The 8679-nt window shown below is 32.7% G+C and overlaps 1 non-coding gene across 1 annotated transcript; it reads left to right on the top strand.

The window, feature by feature from the left end:
* Positions 1–1070: 1070 nt before the first annotated feature.
* TRNAT-AGU (transfer RNA threonine (anticodon AGU)) lies at positions 1071–1144 on the top strand. Its single transcript has one exon. It is a non-coding gene; the product is annotated as a tRNA-Thr (tRNA).
* Positions 1145–8679: the final 7535 nt, after the last annotated feature.

The following is an 8679-nucleotide window of genomic DNA, read 5'->3' as shown; positions in this document are numbered from 1 at the left end:
ATTCTCGGCCATAAAGTGTGATTTTATTATTATGATGAAAATTGCCCTACATGCTTCTGAGCTCCTGATAGCCCAACTTATAATAGAGTGCTGTTCTGGGATCATTTTAATGCGATTCTGATAAAGGGGTTTATTGAGCATTTTATGTAGGTAACGTGTAATTTCTCCCTTCAAAATAATAGGTTACTTCCGAAACAAGGAAAAATACACTAATTTAATAACTATGTCGGGATTTATTAAAATGTAATTATTACTCTTAACTCTTTAGGAGTTTTGGGATGGAGTTACCACAAAGCTTTACTTGTTTAAAATGATAACACTTTTTGGAGTCATATTTTTATAATAAAAAGTGTATAGAAATGGTTTTTTTAATCATACTTCACATGTGTCATTTATCAAATTTTATCCAAAGCACGCTTAAGTACTTTAAAGTTATTTGAAAATGCGTTAAATGATTTAGTATTGCAAAGAATCTCATGATATTAATCTGTATTGAAAGGGATATTAAAGTGATATTCTGTGTGGCAGGTTTTAGTTCCACATAATGTGTATTGTGTCAGAGCTTCGGGGGCTTTGCGAGCCGCGGGGGCTCAGTGGGCCGAAGCTAAATAAAGCGTGGTGAGTGAAGTGAAGATAAAGCCTTTGGAGGCTTACAAAAAATACCACCGACGATATGTTATGATTCTTATCGCTTGGTAATTTCCTATCTCTCAAGGGTTTGATTGATGGGCATGAGGGTTGCGGCAGGGGTGGGAGGAGAACTGGATTGTTGGAGGGCTCGGGGGTTATTCAGTTGATGAAAAAAAATTATATCTCTACTCATTGACGCAGATTTCATTGGAAGGCGCTTCTTACGATTTCAATTATAACAAAAAGTACATCATCCAAGAAGAAGATAATACTAACAAATCTAAAATAAACACGAAAAAGACCTTTTTGAATGAACACATATTTAGAATTAGTTTGTAACCTAGATAGAGTCTCGAATAAAAAAACTGATTTTCATTTATATGGAATAACAATTGACTTTTTATAATAGTCTTTAAGACTATATGACGTAGAATTATTAGGTCTCAATGGTCAAGTGGATAAAGACGCTGTCCCAGTAAGACAGAGATGCTGGGTTCGATTCCCGGTTGAGACAGTTATATATTTATTTTCTGCGTTTTGTTCTGTTTCATGTTTCATTTAGATTTTTACTAACATATTATCTTCTTCTTCTTCAATGATATATCACATTGATTTGTATAACCTTCGAAAGTTAAAGAAAAGTTGTTTCAATAAAAATGTAATAGTGCATATGGTCTTCGCAATGCAAATATTACGGATTTTTAATCTGTTTTAAAAATTCCCTTCCAAAAGCATAAAACCGTTTTTAATGGTTTATCATTATTATAATACGGAACCCGGCTTGGCTTATGTAATTCATGAATAAAACATGAAAACGTATTTTTCGGTTGGTCGGGAATCAATTGCACCATCTAAATCAAAGATAAATGCGTTCAAAATTTAACATATGTAAAATTACTCTTAGAGTGTTTTTTTTACTTATCGTTCTTTACGTTACATATTTAGTATAGGTTTTATGTAGTAAATAACATCAGAAAAAGCATAATACTTATCAGAGGTTATCCATACAACAAGTACGAAAATCATTGATAAAAAGTGGCTTCTATTAAAAAAGTTGAGTGCTTTCATATCAATAAATCTTGTGTCATTACTATTGGGTCATTTAAAAGTAACGAGGCTAAACTAGATTCGTTCTTTCCAATGGCACAATCACTGTTAGTTTATGCCTATTTTTGAGAATCAAAAGTAAGTGAGGAATACTCAGCCTTGAATTTTAACAAGAAATTAAATGAGCGTTTACATTGCGCTGTTCCCAAAAAGTATTTTTAATCGAAGAATAACGATATACAAGGACTTACGGATTTTTAAACGTAGCTTTCAGAAACAGTAGATACAGTTTTAATTTTTTTTTTTCGGTAAGTTACGTTTTTTAGATTAGTTTAAGATACGATTAGCAGTGCTAAAATAAAACAGAGAGTTAACCATAAACTTTGACTAATTAAACAACTTAAACCTGCAAATGTTTTCCAGCGCTTTGGATTATCCCAAATTATGTAGGTGAGATGTATAATTTTTTGCCAAAATTCAAAAGTTTAATGTAATTTCGAATTAATTAAAAAAAAATAACAAATCAGAAACACAGATATGTGTATCTTGCTAAGTAGAGTACAAGTTTACCGTCGCCCGGGAACCATTTATTGGATAACCAACACCTCTGCCATAGGTCACCCTAGGTGGTTTGCTACGTTTCATGACTTAGCAGGGTTTCCCAGGTTCATGGAGTGCGGTTTGTCTGATCTAATAGTGGCGGATGCGTATGCTCACCAACTGCGTGGCAGGTCAGATCTCGAGAGAATGCTTGAGGTAGAACTTTTGACCTCTCCAGCGTGGACTCCCTCGGAACATCGCCTTGTACCACAGTGGGAGGGATTCGTTCCGTCGCTCCTGGACATATTGACCCCAGATTCCTACCTACCTCTGATACCATTTTCCTTCTCAGATCTTATTATCCTTCCTTTACTTTAAAATTCCCCCCATTTAGCATCCCCAAAGATGACGTAGGCCCTGAGGGAAATTATTTTCCTCTGGACTTTCTGTGTGGGGTTAATATAAAACATGTCAAAAACAACAACTTTTCAGGACAGCAATTTCATATTTATAAATTGTGATTATATTTATTGCGTGATTAAATAAAATTGAAAAATATATTTTAGAACAAATTACTTTATTCGATAGTTTTTAAGATAACATATAATATAAATTGGCTTTTACTTTTAATACCAACCTCCGTTGTGTTATTTTATCATTTTATTATAACTTTTGCCTATTTTGAATTAAAATATATTTTTAAGATTTTTTTTATTGTGACACCTCCTGAAAATTTTCTAGTAGAGATTGAAAAAAAAAAAAAAATTAAAATGTATATTTTTGACTTCTACTCTTAATACTTAGCATGATAGATATATTATTTTTACTTTTTTATTCCATTTTAACAAATAACAGTAGTATTTTTTGCCGAAGTATATTCTCATTATTTATTTACCTGTGTAGTTACCTTTTCCAATAATTAGTGTGGGATCATTGTAAAGGAATGGACGAATGCGCAATGTAGGACCTCTTTTATGTTTTGTTCACTAGCCAAGACATGAATAAAGCGAACAATAAAACGGCCTACAAATAATGGACTCACGGTATTATATCCACATTTTTCATTAAAATAAGGACTATTTTTGATTTTGTCTTATTTGGAATAGGTCAGATATATTCAACGTAATATCCCCTATCCATACCAAAGTTCAGCATTTTTTTTCATTATTTTTCTAAAATTATTGTTTTTTATGTTGATCCTTTATTGATTTTTATCTTGATAGAAAAATTTGCATTGCACCATTAAAGCATAATACAATTATAATTTATATAATAATGATTACAATTTGTGTACAAATTTTAATAATAAACAATAGTTTTAGGATAATAGTAATAGGAAAAACTGAACCCTTCCACACACTTTTCCACAAATGATCATCTAGTCAATCAACATTATGCAAGTGCATTATATAAGCAAAATAAATACAAAACAATACAAGAACAACACGTCAACTCACCAGAGATCAAATGGGAAAATAATTCACCGACTCCAGATATTTTCAGAGGCTTCGGCTATCAGAGGCTTCGGCTCGGTAGAACTTCTAACAGGGCCTATAAATCCTGGTGATCCCTCAACATTAATATTTAAAAAATCTTTCGTTATCCTACATGTATTTCAAATGACTGATTTTTGCATTTTTATATATAAATTTTTTGATAGATCTAATACGCCCAAATTTTTAATGAGAGAGCTAGGTATAATGCCAGTAGCCGAAATAACGAATGGTAATATTTTTATAGTCTGAGAGTGCCAAATTCTTTTTATATCATTTCCTAAATCTGTGTATTTTTTTATTTTTTCATTAACAGATTTTTAAATACCATTAGTATTATAGGTTTAAAATATATCTTTAAAGCGAAATCTAGGGTCAGAAGTAATTGCCTGGCAGCCATCTTATATGACAAACTTTTGAAATTACTAGTATTCAGAGTGGTTTAAAATTAACTATTTTAATTTTATTTGTATATTGCCAATGCAATTATAACGGTTAATGATTTTTTTTCGTATTTGATTAGATAGGGTATGGAATATGTCATTAAATAATTTGAGAAGGTAAAGGTATTTTACATACATCTTCTCCCTCGCCCCGCTGCTTCAAATTGTTTTCGAATTAGTTGACTACAAAGGTTTTTTTTTACATTAACACTACATACACAGGAGGCTCTGATGAAAATAATTTCCCTCAGGGACTATGTCATCTTTGTGTGGTGGGTGTATTTAGGAAGTTCTGGGAAGGCATAAGGTGTGTCCAGGAGTACAAACGTATGAATCCATTCCTCCCGCTGCGATGCAAAACGATGGATCGAGAGAGACCAGCCGGAGAGATCAAAGATTCTCCCCAAACCAGCCTCTCCCAATCCGGCCCGCTAAGATCTGAACAGACCTCACACGATGAACCCGGACACCCATGCTAAGTCACCAAACGTAGCAAACCACTTGAGGTGACTTACAGCAGATGTGTTGGTTATCCAATAAATAGTTCCCGTACCATACCCGCCTCACAAATTACAATAGAAAGTGTTCACGTACGTTTTATTAATTTTTCTACTGATTAGCTTTTAAGAGTTTTTGAATAAATTATAAATAGATATCGCTTTTCATGTCAAATCACCCACTGATATCCGAATAAACCAATCTTATTGATGTAAGTCAGCTCATTGGCTCAAAGCACGATTTGTGAATGAACTTAATGAGAATATAATATTTAGCTCAACAACAACTACTTCAAACGAAGTGATTCAAGTGTTGAGATCATAAAACGTAGGTTTCAGTAAGTATATTTACTTTTAGTGTTGAACTCCATGAAAGTTGAATAATGGATAATGCGGGGGAAATGATTCAACAACAAATCATAATACGCCCGGGAATCAGTGAAAACTGTCTTTGATCGTTTTTCTTCCCATTGAAGTCGAGACGGGCGATCTATCATCATTACACAAAGGACGCAATAAACAGGTGAACACTTGTTTGTCATCGGGACCCTCTGCCGGCAGACAGATTTGGGAAGATTCTCAAACTTTGAGACCGTACCAAATGCGATTTGCAAGATAAGATTAAGATTTTAATGGAAATTAATAATAATTAAGTCCAAAAAGCATCAGAATTCACGCTAAAAAAAAAGAAACATTATTATCACTTATTAAACCGGTAAAATGCAATTGCATATTATTTGTAAAAGAGATCTTAGCCCTTTGGTATGATTTAAAACATTTATTTGACAAAAGAAATATATATATATATTTTTTTTTTATTATACGGGTATGGGTAAATATGTAAAAAACATTATTAAAAAATCAAGCGCTTTCGGTCATTTAAATGGAAATAGTATTTAATCTACTTTTTCGCTTATTTTGCCATTTTGCAAAACCATTTTGAGAGATCGCTTGTCATAATTTGCCTTATTTATAGAACCTAAAAATTATGATAAACGGCAGAATCTTAGTGGATTCATTGGCTTCAAAACGAAGTAAGCAGTTTAATGGGAATATTTTGAGGAATGCTATAAATTAAAAAAATATGGCAAGTATCATGACACCACTCACTCAAGTGGTATATAGCACTTATTATAGATTTTAAAACGAAGAAATAAATGTTTCACCAGCCAAACAGAACTAAATTTCCATTCCAGGCAACGTTTCATTTCTAAATGGTGTTCTTTAAACAGGCTAATTATGAGAGTATCTTCAACTTTGCAACGTGCCACAAGTATATTAAACATTATTTTAAATGAATAAATTGTGAAAAAAAAATCTTATCAAATATTTTTGCGCGCGCCAGGATCTGAACCCGCGATATTCGGATTAATAGTGTAGACTGTGTAGAGCCTTACCTTTGTGATATTTTCGCCTTTTTACCATTTTCTTTTATTTTTATTTGTTTAAAACAATATAAAATTTTCTTCTCTCTTGGCTATGACCGATATTTAATTTTTTCTCTAAGGCTTTGCATATGTGTTCGCAGGGATGGAAAATTCCTCCCCTACAACACATAAGCCTCCATGAAAATTGGACCCTTTTCTTTGATATCTACAGAAAGCTACTTAAAGCTCTCTTGTACTATATATCTTCATAGACATATGTACTCAACTAATTAATACGTTATTTACGAACTTGAACGCAAATATTTCCGTATTTATATTGTAATTAAATTCCATCAAACGTTGTGTAATTTTTTTGATTTATGATATAGGATTTTAATTACCTTCATTTTTGTGGTAACCCCCTTGGTTCTGATCGAGGTGTTGAGTTTCACAATTTAATTGGTCTTTCCATTGCAAACCTAGACTTAAATGAATTTTCTGGATGAGCTAACTTTCCTATTGTAATTATTCTGATTCCCTGCACCCTAACAAAGTCGTAGTTAAACGCTGATAAAAGATATTATACGTGTTTATTTGGACAGGTAATTAAATATAACTCAAATGGTTAATTGTTAGTAAATTTGATTTTGGTAAACTCTTGTGTCAGTTTGGCGCCACTCCTTTATGATTCTGCTGCTATAAGGTACATGTAAAGATTGATTTAGTAGGTTAATGTAATTAGTTAATTGCATATTTGACGAACTCGGAATAGCCCATTTGCTGGCATAATTTGGCTCCAAATCCTCCTGCAAGTAAACGAGATGATCGTGAGTCAACAAGAAATTTGCACAATCCTTTGACACGGCTCTTTGATTGATACCTAAGTTATCGCGTCCCAAAAAGCCTTCCACGTCATCATGTACTGCATTCAAGTTTCCCCTCGAGTCCCGATACCCCCAAATTCCGACTCCTCCTTGGACTACAATTTACTTAGGGCGAACCGGTTTCGTCCTATATACAATCATATACTCACGGTTGGTGTGGACTTACGGGTCGTGAATCCTCATTCCACGTTTAAAAGAAAATGCGGGAGTGGTCTATAAGACCTAAAATGCAAGCTGTATGCAGGTCCGCATTCTCCAGTAAACAGTACATACGAATAAATATATGTATACATACAGTTTGGGAAAGGTTTATAACTCGCAATACGAGGCTATCTACCTCGCATCCCGAGCTCGGATCTCGCGCCAAGAACTCTGCGAAGCTCTAGGTCTGGTAACCGAATATATACGTACTAATAAGGTGATACTAATAAATACTAGTAGAATAAGGTCATATTTGATAGTTTGTTTTGGAGAGCTATCGAACTCCAGGCTTTTGTTTGTTTGGTTTTGACGTTTTTATTTAAGAGAATCGCCATCTCTATTGGATTTGGTTAATGGTCTTGTTATAGGAGCGACCACTGCCTCCTATTGATGAACTGTATTTGTTTTAAATTTTACCTCCAGGGTTCAACATTAATTTTTGTTCATCCTATCCCGTGATTTTTCAATTGTTTCAAGTGGTTGATTGCCACATTAGAGAGCACTCGACCCTCAAATATCTCAGGTAACTGATGGGGTTTTGTATGAGCACCCAATCAATAAAATTCAAATGTTTCGTATAATTATTCGATATAAATCTGGCTAACCCGTGATTTTTCAATTGTCGATTGTGAATGATAAGTATTTGTAAGCACGCAACTTCCAGCTGTTTCAGGTAACTAATAAAACTGTGCGATTATCTAATCAATGGTATTCAAATGTTTCATGTAATTTTTTGATATAAATCTGGCTAACCCGTGATTTCTCAATTGTCGTTTGTGATTGATAAGTATTTGAGAACACGCATCTTCCAGCTGTTTCGGGTAATTAATAAAATCCTTCGTGACTAACTAATTATGGCCAAGGTCGTTTTCAAACTATGCGGTTGACCCAATTCTCCAGTGATCCTTTGTTTTGTAAACAAATAATATAAACATCTCCTGACACACTAACCTAAATGTGAGATTTGTTTATTTTAAAATTCCTTAGAAGTCATTTGTGCCTCTTTACTTTTATTGAGCACTATTAATTAAAATATTTTTAAATCCTTTATTGAAGTTAAACTATTTTTTTCATTTCCCGAATTTAGTAAATTTACTAGGTTTAATTGAAGAATAAATATACATATATAAGTACACATATCTCGATTATCAAAATATGTTAACTAAGATTACATATATTAATAAATAAATATAAGGTATATGATTCTACATGGTCTTGAATATTAATAAATACATATTTTCTTTTTCAATAATATAGATATGTCCTCGGGTAGGTATTAAAAATCGCTACCATTTCGATGCTTCGATTAATAAATAAAATACATATATATAATTACATTACTCATATATATATTCTTTATATACAATATTTTACTTTATATTTATAAATATATATACAAATATACAATATACATATATTAATGTGTAATTCTTTGTTTTGTTGTTTTAATTTAATATTCAATTGATATACTTCCACTTCACAGCCCTTCTGTGTCTCCTGGGACCTGAAAATTATTTATAAAAGGAAAACTCACCCACGTCAAGGTATTTCCGGTCGGGTAGTACACAACAACCTTG

Source organism: Hesperophylax consimilis, chromosome 5 (genome assembly GCF_061612785.1).
Source record: "Hesperophylax consimilis isolate HC1 chromosome 5, BYU_Hcon_1.0, whole genome shotgun sequence".
Lineage (NCBI taxonomy): Eukaryota > Metazoa > Arthropoda > Insecta > Trichoptera > Limnephilidae > Hesperophylax > Hesperophylax consimilis.
This window is presented reverse-complemented; position numbering and strand designations above follow the sequence as displayed.